Raw genomic sequence first — 12,103 nt, forward strand, 5'->3', positions numbered from 1 at the left:
TGACATGAAAAGCAATAGGGGTCATCTGCGAGTCATGATCAATGTACCTATGAAGTTTCATGATCATAGGCAAAAGCGTTCTTGAGTTATCATCAGGAAACCATTTTACTATTTCGGGTCACTGTGACCTTGACCTTTGACCTAGTGACCTGAAAATCAATAGGGGTCATCTGCGAGTTATGATCAATCTACCTATCAAGTTTCATGATCCTAGGCCTAAGTGTTCTTGAGTTATCATCCGGAAACCATTCTACTATTTTGGGTCACTGTGACCTTTGACCTAGTGACCTGAAAATCAGTAGGGGTCATCTGCGAGTCATGATCAATCTACCTGTCAAGTTTCATGATCCTAGGCCTAAGCGTTCTTGAGTTATCAACCGGAAACTTTTTTACTATTTTGGGTCACCGTGACCTTGACCTTTGACCTGAAAATCAATAGGGGTCATCTGCGAGTTATGATCAATGTACCTATGAAGTTTCATGATCCTAGGCCCAAGCGTTCTTGAGTTATCATCCGGAAACCACCTGGTGGACGGACCAACAGACCGACAGACATGAGCAAAGCAATATACCCCCTCTTCTTCGAAGGGGGGGCATAAAAATATGCGGCATATAACAAATTTGATAAAGCTACTATTAATTCATTAACAAACTACTTACTTGTGAGTTACGTAATTTAAAAATCATAGTATCACCCTGGAATAAACACGACCTACTCCAATGAATACCGGAAATCCTGAGAACATTACAACTTTTAACAATTATAAAATATCAACTTTTCAGCATTTTATAGAAGCTTTTTGTTAAGGGGGTGATACTATGAGGAGGTCCGATACGATGAAAGTAAGTGATAGGTCCTGTAAAAAAAGAGGAGGTCCTGTATTTTTCCCATTTAACAGTACCTACTGTCCTGTAAAAAATTGCCTAGTTTGGATTTGACTGCTGAATACTTGTCAACAAATACCATAGATGTAAAACACATTCAACAATCATTAATTTTGATAGATTTGAGTATATCTGGGTCGGTTCTGAAACATTATGACTCTGTTTTACGGCATTTTGAAACAGCAGAAAACATAGCTAAAGAAACCTTTAGCGTACAGTTTATATAGTATTGACAGACCTGTACGCTGAAACGAACCCCGTATCGAAAGTCAACCAGAGTCGTTACATATTTATGTCACGTTATAAATCAAAGAAAGCTCATTTTCTTGGATACATTTCTGCATATATTAGTGAATGAATATAAATTACTGCATCTGGGAATATTTTAAGGTTCAAATATTTCAAATGCATCTTACAATAGATGAAAATAACTCTCATCAGTCTGAAATTCACAATTTTGACACCATTGTCGCTTTGTCACGTGACGAGTTTTCATTTAGATACTTTCGAATTGACCTTGACATTTTTTGCTGAAATTGTAAACATTACTTTCGTTTTCTGAAATCTATTATTTGTGATTAACAACTTACGTTTGGTGGATTATAAGACTGATTTCAGTGTGAATCAGGTAGTTTAAAATACTATTTACTGTTTGTATTAACACTACAATTTGTTTACAAAACAAGCCAGAATAATCTAAAATACCGGGAAATGTCATTCTGAATTTGAAAACACTTGAGCACATGGTATGTTACTAAAAATAGAAATAACGTCATATGACATTGAAATCTCGGGAGATTTGCATTTCAAGAAAGTCTGTCACATTGCTGTTTTTTTCTCGATATGTAAGAGCAGAATAGATAAATTTTAAATGTTTAAGATAGTATTTTGTGAAAGAATATGTATTTTGTGAAAGAATATATCAGTTATATGTGAAAAATGTTAATCTTTCCAATCAAGTGGTTGATTTGGGCCAATAACTGCATATAAAAGCTGTTTTGGACCGGTCTTTGTTGACTGTCAACTTTTTGGGAATTTTTGGTTGACTTTCCTAATGGAGTTGGTCCATAACTATAAAGTCGCGACAGTCAAAAATCATAACAAGCGACATTTAAAGTTATGGTAGCCAGAACTACAGAAAACACATTGCAATAATCAAAAATTACATAAGGTTGCATTCAAACGATGTTTTGGTTAAATTTTAACTTGTTGGTTTGTCATGCTTCTGTCATAAAAATAGTCCATCAATAGCTTTCACTTGATAAAAAATTAACAATTTCAATAGAAACAATTAGTGAGCATTAGCCTACTTTTCCCAAATTACCATTGCGAAATATACTAATACCACTTTAATGACAGGCCGACCTTCAAATTTAAATAAAAAGCATTTAGAAATTATAATGTTCACATACTTTATAACATGAAATTCTTTGTTACTTTCTGTGTTAATTCTCGCGTACTTTATGTCGCATATCGGTCATTTTGTTTTTAACGGTGTCCGCCATGTTTACATTGTAGTCGAAATAGTTTTGTAAACGGGACGTTCATTGGTCGAGAATTATCGAACCAGGCTGGAGAAACCCATCGAACAATTAGGCGTCTGTAGAAACGGTCTGATGGGATTGTGTCATTTGTATCTAGTAAAGCACGTTTCACAATTCAGCTAATACTACCTTAACTTTTATATATTCTTTCAGTGCAATACGGATTTTTGTGTGTGTGAAGAAATATTATTCATTCTTGAAAAAACCCACACGCAATCACGTTCATTTTATGAACAGTACTGTATCGAAGCTTTATCAAATATGAAAATGTGTTAAAGGGATCTTTTCACGCTTTGGTAAATTGACAAAATTGAAAAAAGTTGTTTCAGATTCACAAATTTTCGTTTTAGTTATGATAATTGTGAGGAAACAGTAATACTGAACATTTACCATGGTCTAATATAGCCATTATATGCATCTTTTGACGATTTTAAAACCTAAAAATTATAAAGCGTTGCAACGCGAAACGATTGAATAATTTGGAGAGTTCGCTTATTTGCAGATGACACTGCCATTTATCTAACAATCAACAATGTGCATGACTGCCATACTCTACAAAAAGATCTAGATAAACTAATGAAATGGGAACACCTTTGGGACATGGAGTTCTACCCAAGTAAATGCCAAGTTTTAAACATACCAGAAATAAATCAAAATTATCTTTTAATTACAGACTTCATGGACAAATACTAGAAACTGTTGACAATGCAAAATACTAAGATGTGGACATCTCAAAAGACCTTTCCTGGAACACCCATATAGATAGAATTACAAATAACGCTAATAAATCTCTTGGTTTTCTACGCAGGAACATACAGACAAGAAATTCCAACATTCGCCAGCTGGCATACAAGACAATAGTTAGACCAGAGGTTGAATATGCTTCTTCCGTATGGAGTCCTCACACTTTACAAAATATACAAAAAATTGAAAATGTACAGCGTCGAGCAGTTGGCTGGGTCAAGCATAATTATTCTCCATATGACAGTGTCAACTCCATGCAACAGGAACTTGGTTGGCATACCCTACAAGACAGACGAAATGACACTTAATTAATAATCTTTTTCAAAATTGACCAAGGTTTAGTTGCCGTGCCGCTACCATCATATATCCAGATTCACTCGTCACATGCACCCCCTCTCTTTCAGACATATCCATACCACTGCAAATTATTATAAGTTTTCATTTTTCCCAAGTGCTATTGTGATATGGAACAACCCCCCTGCCACTACAGTATTACATCCTGATCTTGAAAGGTTTAAGCGGTCCCTGCTTTCCCCTTCTGCCCCTTGAACTCCGAGAGACATGTTTTTATCAGCTTTAACTTTAAATCACTTCACCATGCATGATTAATCGAACATACTTTTATCTTTCTCACTTATTCACTTTTAACACTTTTATCTTGCACTGATTGCGCACCTGTCAATAATACCTGCAAAGGGAGTTAGACAGTATAGATAGATAGATAGATAGATAGATAGATAGATAGATAGATAGATAGATAGATAGATAGATAGATAGATAGATAGATAGATAGATAGATAGATAGATAGATAGATAGATAGATAGATAGATAGATAGATAGATAGATAGATAGATAGATAGATAGATAGATAGATAGATAGATAGATAGATAGATAGATAGATAGATAGATAGATAGATAGATAGATAGATAGATAGATAGATAGATAGATAGATAGATAGATAGATAGATAGATAGATAGATAGATAGATAGATAGATAGATAGATAGATAGATAGATAGATAGATAGATAGATAGATAGATAGATAGATAGATAGGATAGATAGATAGATAGATAGATAGATAGATAGATAATAGATAGATAGATAGATAGATAGATAGAGTTCCAACCTCGAGAATTAAGTGATACTTTTTGAGACACATCCAACAAAAATTACTGCGAGTAATATTTTTGCTTAAAACGACCATAGCCCAGGTTTCTGAGAAAACATCATCCCCTTACTTGGTGGTGCACTGTGTACATGCTGGTTATATTATTGTAAAGTTTTATCAAATTAGCAGCAATATTTAAAGTTATCCTCGACACAAAGCATTAATCCCAGATTTCTACACTAATGAACCTTTAACATAGACGCTCTACAGAAATGGGAAAGGACAGGCAGAATTAAGTCGCCCAATCGATCAAAGTGTGCAGTTAGCAAAACCTCTCAAAGTCGGAGTATGTGATCCATGGGAAGATGCTCTCAGCTGTAAAGGTAAACAAATACCTTGGAGTGACGATCTTGGACAACATGTCTTGCAAATCTCACATAGACGCGGTCACTCGGAGGGCAAGCAACACCATAGGTTTCCTGAGACGTAACCTGTCTAGCTGCCCACAAATCATTAAGTTAGCGCACCCCTAATGGGCACATATCCAAATATAATAGAATTAATTATTTTTTTAATCAGCATCATTTCACTGAACTACATGCACATTTGTAGGTAGGCTTTCCATGCTTAAAAAAAAAGTATACCGATTTTTTCAAAACCACCTCCACGCTCGTCTTTTGTCCAGATTATTTTCACCCCTGGGGTATATAAAAGTTCCATAATTAATTCACATTTCCAAATATGGGCATGCAGTTGGTGTGTACAGATGCAGTAAAGGTGTTTACAGTTTAGAAAAGATGAAATAAGTATTCTTTTACAAACATTTATTTTTTTACAAATTTTTATCTATGGAAGAGCGCCATGAAATGTAAGTGATTTCAGCCAAGTAAAAATTGGGTCGGTTTAAAACAAAGTGTCATAAAATTCTAAATAGTATCATTTAAGTTAAATTGTAAACGTTGTTTTTATAGAAACACTATATACAGCAAAAATACCAAGAAATAGACAGATTGACCGTTTACTTTTTGAAATAAAAATGAAAATGCAACATGCATCATCCGTATTTTCAGCAGTAAATCACCCAATTTAACCATTGTGTATTTTAATTTAAAAAATTGAAGGATGTGCATAAAAATTTCAACATATTTAACAATAAACATAGGTTATATGCTATATTAAATCAAATTACGTTAGAAAAGAAATCAAACGCGTCGCAAAAAGTATGCGATGTCGGAAGGATTCGAACCTGCGAGGGAAGATCCCAAAATATTTGTTATCCATTGCCTTAACCACTCGGTAACGATAATTTCACATTTGTGCACGCTTAAATTAGACCTCCATAAGTAAACAGGTAAAAAGGCTCGTCGATCTTTGAAGAAATCGCGAAATCGTATTTTTTCAGATGATATTTGAATCAAAGTCAATATTTATTGTGAAAATAATGTATTCTAAAGGAATAACGTAAACATATATCAAAATTCGAAGTTTGAAAAAAATAAAATGCATCTCTCGGAAATAACCGATCATTGAAGATCGGCAATGATCGTAAAATAAATCGCGGGAAATCATTAGGGGTGCGCTACCTTAAAGCTCGAAAATACATCACGTAAGTGCGACCGACATTGAAGTATGCTTCACCTGCATGGGACCGTCACACACAGACGTGCATTGACCAGCTTTAAGCGTCCAGAGACGTGCTGCTCGTTACGTAAATGAAGAATGTAGAACGATATGCAGCAGCTCACAAATGATAAATAAATTAGATGGAAGACCCTCCAAGAGAGACGTCAAGCAGCTAAGGTCACTGTGATTTACCGTATCATAAACAACATGATATACATTCCATTTGATCCCTACCTCCGCCCTACAATAGCATCCACCAGAGGCAGCAGTATCTGGTACATCATTGCATACTGCAAGACTGACTACCTTAGACCCCAGTATCTGGTACATCATTGCATACTGCAAGACTGACTACATCAGTAACAATACTGTGGAATCAACTGCCAAACCACCTTGTGACGGCTCTCATCCGTGAAGCTTTCAATAAAGAGATGGTACCAAAATAATACATCTATGACTTGTTCATAGTTTCAAAGTCTTCTTTTAATGCGCCAAACTATGACTTTGAACTTTTTCTTGTTTGAAAAATGCCCCAGAAAGGGATTTTGTACAATACATTAAGAAGTTTAATTAAGAAGATATACCGAAATGTTTTATTTTTACTTTAAAATGGGGCTTTCCACGTTTTGGTAAATTGACAAAAATAAAAAAGTAGTTTCAGAATCGCAAATTTTCGTTTTAGTTATGATATTTGTGAGGAAACATTAATACTGAACATTTACCATGCTCAAAATAGCCATTATATGCATCTTTTGAAGATTAAAAAACCTGAAAATTATAAAGCGCGGCAACGCGAAACGATTGAATAATTTTGAGAGTTCTGTTATTGACATTATATTTTGTGAAACAACGAGGATTGCTTATATAAAGTATGAAATACATCCTTCATTGTATGAGAACGGATGGCCGAGTGGTCTAAGTGGGTAGACTTTTACTCTAGGACTCCAGGGAACAGTGGTTCGAACCCTGTTGAGGTTTACTTTTTTAAATTGTCTTCTTGATTTTTTACTTGAGCTTTTTAGATCCAACGTTTACATTTATCAATATAAACGTTTAAAGACAAACTTCAATGCATGCCTAAATCTGTGAAAAGACCCCTTTAACAAAGGAAAGTACATGAGGCCATACTAAAAGGATTCCTTGGTTTAGAATAATAATTTTCAACACCCAGTTGACTATGCGCTTGGTCTTGTGAAACCAACATAAATGAAGCGTCTTGAGAAAATGGGTCTTTTGCCATATGCGACCAGCGTAGCTCCAGACCAGCCTAAGCATTACCTTACTGGCCAAGAGCTTTGGAATCAACTGCCAAACCACATTTGACGGCTCTCATCCGTGAAGCTTTCAATAAAGGGATGGTACCAAAATAATCCATCTTTGACTTGTTCATAGTTTTAAAGTCTTAAGGCAAAGAACAATAGTGACCTTGACACAAAACCAAAACAAGGAAGTATGGTGAAAATAACAACCGTTTTGAAGATTTTGACTCTCCTACTGGTATTTAGCAGTCCTCCTGATCATGATGAAGACAAATTTATCCAAAATGGACATCGAGTGAACCATTATAACAAGGAACTGTGGATTTTCGTTGTAGAAGTTAGTAAACACCAATCAATACAACCAACATATATTTATTAGAGAATTGGTAACATTTCTATATCCAATAGCTTGTTTATTACTATCTCACGCATACACGCAGAGTTAAATCAAAACCAATGCCTAAAAGATACTGGCTATCTATCTATTTGATACTTTTGTCCGGTGACAGCGACGAACCCTGGGCCGGCACGGCAACCATGTGGCGATAACACATGTCCAAAGGCTATCTCTTGGAACAGTAAAGCTGTGCTTTGCGAAGCATGCTTTTTTCTGGTGGCACATTAAATGTGGAAACATTACTCCCAAGGAATATGTGGAACTTTCGAACAATGGATTTGCCCTAATTGTGACAAGTTCCACTTCTCAGATAGCTTCTTCGAACAATCCTTTTTATCAGTAGATTACTTTTTCGATTCCACAAACCGTGATAAAAACCTTGACAATTTCGAACCCGTGACAATGAAAAAACAAGGGACAAAGTGGTCACAAAGCCAGGTTTTCAATTGGAAAAAGGTCTGATAAAGGGAGACAACTCAAACTGAACTGATTGTTTAAAATTTACCCCCTCTGTTTCAAAATAAATCTATTTTTAGTCGTGGCGACCTTGACCTTGGAGATATTGACGTACTTTGTTTTGTGCGACACACCGTCCAATGATTGTGAACAAATGTGCCAAATAATGTTAAAATCTCACAATGAATGACATAGTTATGGCCCGGACAAGCTCATTTATGGCCATTTTTGACATTTGAACTCAAAGTGTGACCTTGACCTTGGAGATATCGACGTAATTCTTTCGCGCGACAAACCGTCTTATGATGTTGAACACATCTGCCAAATGATTTTAAAATCTCACAATGAACGACAATGTTATGGCCCGACAAGCTTATTCCGCCCGCCCGCCCTCCAGCCCGCCCGCCGACATTCGCCAATGTAATAACCAGTTTTTCCTTCGGAAAACCTGGTTAACAACATCCAAAGCGCTTTACATGCGGTTATATAAGTATTAACAGTCTCAGAAATAAGTTTTATAGTATACAAGAAATTTTACATGAAGGCCTAGTTGATATTCTATTTATAGCTGAAACTAAAATTCATAACTCTTTTCCTGATTCTAAATTTTCAGTTGTCTAGTACCATATGTGGAGAGCTGATAGAGGTGTAAATAGTGGTGGTCTCATAGCATACTTAAGGTCAGATATTGCTGGCGAAAGGAAACCCCAGTTAGAATTTGACGAAATTGAATCAATCTTTGTAGAGGTAAATTTTGATAAATGTAAATGGCTGATACTTGGTACATACAAACCACCATCTATGTCGAATCAGAAGTTTCAAGAAAAGTTTGATTATACCCTTGACAAAGCTTTCTGCAAATATGAAAATATAATGGTCATTGGCGACCTCAATTTTAATATGCTTATAGATGAGAAATGTCAAACATTAAAAAACTCATTTGATATTTTTACTTAGTGAATATTGTGTCGGAACAAATTTGTTTCTCAAATAAAGCCAACTCAACACCTATTGATATTGTATTAACCAATAATAATGATTTTTTGGGTAATATTTGTAATTTTGACTGCGGGTTGAGTGATTGCCACGATTTCATTGGTGTCCAATTTAAGCAGGAAACTCAAAAGTCAAAAAATATATTTAGCTTACAGATGTTTTAAAAGTTTTAATGTTGATGATTTTAATTCAGACCTAAATGACAACCTTTTAAACCTAAACACAAATCATAATGATGTAAATAAAACGTATGGTGATTTTAATGAAATCTTTGTAGAAACTGAAAACAAACATACCCCTATAAAAAAGAAAAATATATTACAAAAACCAGTTCCTTTTATGAACAAAACACTTAAAAATGCAATTTATAAGAAAATACCGCTCGTTAATAAATACAATAACAACAAGGGCTGTTTGTAAAACATGCATGCCCCCCATATGGGCTGTCCGTTGTAGTGGCAGCCATTGTGTGAATACGATTTTTGTCACTGTGACTTTGACCTTTGACCTAGTGACCTGAAAATCAATAGGGGTCATCTGCGGGTCACGATCAATGTACCTATAAAGTGTAATGATCCTAGGCAAAAGCGTTCTTGAGTTATCATCCGAAAATCATTTTACTATTTCGGGTCACCGTGACCTTGACCTTGTGACCTCAAAATTTATAGGGGTTATCTGCAAGTCATGATCAATCTACCTATGAAGTTTTATGATCCTAGGCGTATGCGTTCTTGAGTTATCATCCGAAAACCATTTTACTATTTCGGGTCACCGTGACCTTGACCTTTGACCTAGTGACCTCAAAATCAATAGGGGTCATCTGCGAGTCATGATCAATCTACCCATGAAGTTTCATTATCCTAGGCGTATGCGTTCTTGAGTAATCATCCGGAAACCATTTTACTATTTCGGGTCACTGTGACCTTGACCTTTTACCTAGTGACCTCAAAATCAATAGAGGTCATCTGCAAGTCATGATCAATGTACCTATGAAGTTTCATGATCCTAGGCCCAAGCATTCTTGAGTTATCGTCTGACAACCACCTGGTGGACAGACCGACCGACAGACCGACCGACCGACATGAGCAAAGCAATATACCCCCTCTTCTTCGAAGGGGGGCTTGAGTTATCATCCGAAAACCATTTTACTTTTACGGGTCACCGTGACCTTGACCTTTGACCTAGTGACCTCAAAATCAATAGGGGTCATCTGCGTGTCATGATCAATCTACCCATGAAGTTTCATGATCCTAGGCGTATCCGTTCTTGAGTTATCATCCGGAAACCATTTTACTATTTCGGGTCACCGTGACCTTGACCTTTGACCTAGTGACCTCAAAATCAATAGGGGTCATCTGAAAGTCATGATCAATCTACCCATGAAGTTTCATGATCCTAGGCGTATGCGTTCTTAAGTTATCATTCAAAAACCATTTTACTATTTCTGGTCACCGTGACCTTGACCTTTGACCTAGTGACCTCAAAATCAATAGGGGTCATCTGCGAGTCATGATCAATGTACCTATGAAGTTTCATGATCCTAGGCCCAAGCATTCTTGAGTTATCGTCTGACAACCACCTGGTGGACGGACCGACCGACAGACCGACCGACCGACATGAGCAAAGCAATATACCCCCTCTTCTTCGAAGGGGGGCATAATAAAACGTCTAAAAACTGGGAATGCTTTAGAAAGCACAGAAATTTGGTAACTAGTATTAGGAGGAAATCAAAGTATTTTATTGACCGCTGTGTTGGGGGTGCAAATCTGCTGATTTCTGACCAACAGTGAAACCATTTCTGACAAATAAAGGTAATTCCACCAAAAAGGACACTGTACTATGTGAAAATAATAAAATTATAATGACATTTTTGTTAATGTGGCTCAAAATATTGGAAATAACTCAGTATCAGTAGATGAACACCATCTCAGCATAGTCTCAATTAAATTAAAAAAAACACTATTGAATCTGAATTAAGTTTTCAACCTGTGCAGGATTCTGTTGTCAAGAAACAAATTGATAATCTGAATTGTAAAAAAAGCCACCGGTGCTGATGGAATATCACCAAAATTACTTAAACTCTTAACAGATACTGTATCAACAAGCATTACCCCCCTAAATAATAAATCCTTTGAAAACTCAATATTTCCAGATAAATTAAAAAAAGCTCAAGTAACCTATTAACACAAGAAAAATAGTACACTTGAAAAAGGAAACTATTGCCCGGTCAGCATCCTTCCCAAATTAAATATCAAAAATCTTTGAAAGGGCTATAAATACACAACTAATAAAAAAAATTGACCAGCATTTAAATACTTATCTATCTGCATTTAGACCTTGATATGGCTGCCAGACAACTTTACTGAAAGTAATCAAAGACTGGAAAAGGGCGTTAGATGAAAACAAATATGTTTTCTCAGTTTTAATTGACCTATCCAAAGCTTTTGACTGTCTTCCTCATGATCTCCTTTCCCTAAAAGTTAAGTACTATGGTGTATCTGAAACATCTTTACAATCAATCCATAGTTACTTGAGTGACAGAAAACAATGTATTAAAATAGGTTAATTTCAAAGTGACTTTCAAGAAATTTATAAAGGTGTACCCCAAGGCTCAATATTAGGCCCCGTCCTTTTTAATATATTCATCAATGACATTTTCAATTTTGAACAAAAGAGTAATCTGTACAATTATGCTGATGATAATACCTTATCGTTTGCCCATCATAATTTTGATATAGTTATATCTACCTTAGAAAGTGGCAATATATCCTTAATAAAATGGTTCTCAGACAATAAAATGCAAGCAAATCCTGATATATTTTTGAACAGGCAATCGCAATGTATTCTTTAACTACTGAGTTTATTTTATATAATAATGAAATTGCACTGTCTGTATTATGGGCTGGTGGCCTTTGACTGCAAAAAATAAATATTCGTATTCTTATTCAAAATGTGTTGTTCGTTATGACCCTGTAACCCTGTAAACAGGAGTTCCGGTTTGGGGTTATGTGACCATGACCAATCGAGCTACAATATGTATGTGTATTGTAACCATTTATAACAACCAATCAAACCGCGTGTAACATC

At 35.6% G+C, this 12,103-nt stretch overlaps 1 protein-coding gene across 5 annotated transcripts in view; it reads right to left on the bottom strand.

The window, feature by feature from the left end:
- Positions 1–2,463, bottom strand: part of LOC127855319 (sterol regulatory element-binding protein cleavage-activating protein-like) — a 252,067-nt gene extending 249,604 nt beyond the window's left edge. For 3 of the 5 annotated variants that reach the window (XR_008037479.1, XR_008037480.1, XM_052390787.1), the window contains exon 1: positions 2,298–2,447. The gene's annotated coding sequence lies outside the window, so the exon portion shown is untranslated. Of the gene's footprint in view, positions 1–2,297 lie in introns of all 5 variants that reach the window. The other 2 variants (XM_052390789.1, XM_052390788.1) reach the window with 2 other exon arrangements.
- Positions 2,464–12,103: the final 9,640 nt, after the last annotated feature.

The sequence above is a fragment of the Dreissena polymorpha genome, chromosome 13 (assembly GCF_020536995.1).
Source record: "Dreissena polymorpha isolate Duluth1 chromosome 13, UMN_Dpol_1.0, whole genome shotgun sequence".
NCBI lineage: Eukaryota > Metazoa > Mollusca > Bivalvia > Myida > Dreissenidae > Dreissena > Dreissena polymorpha.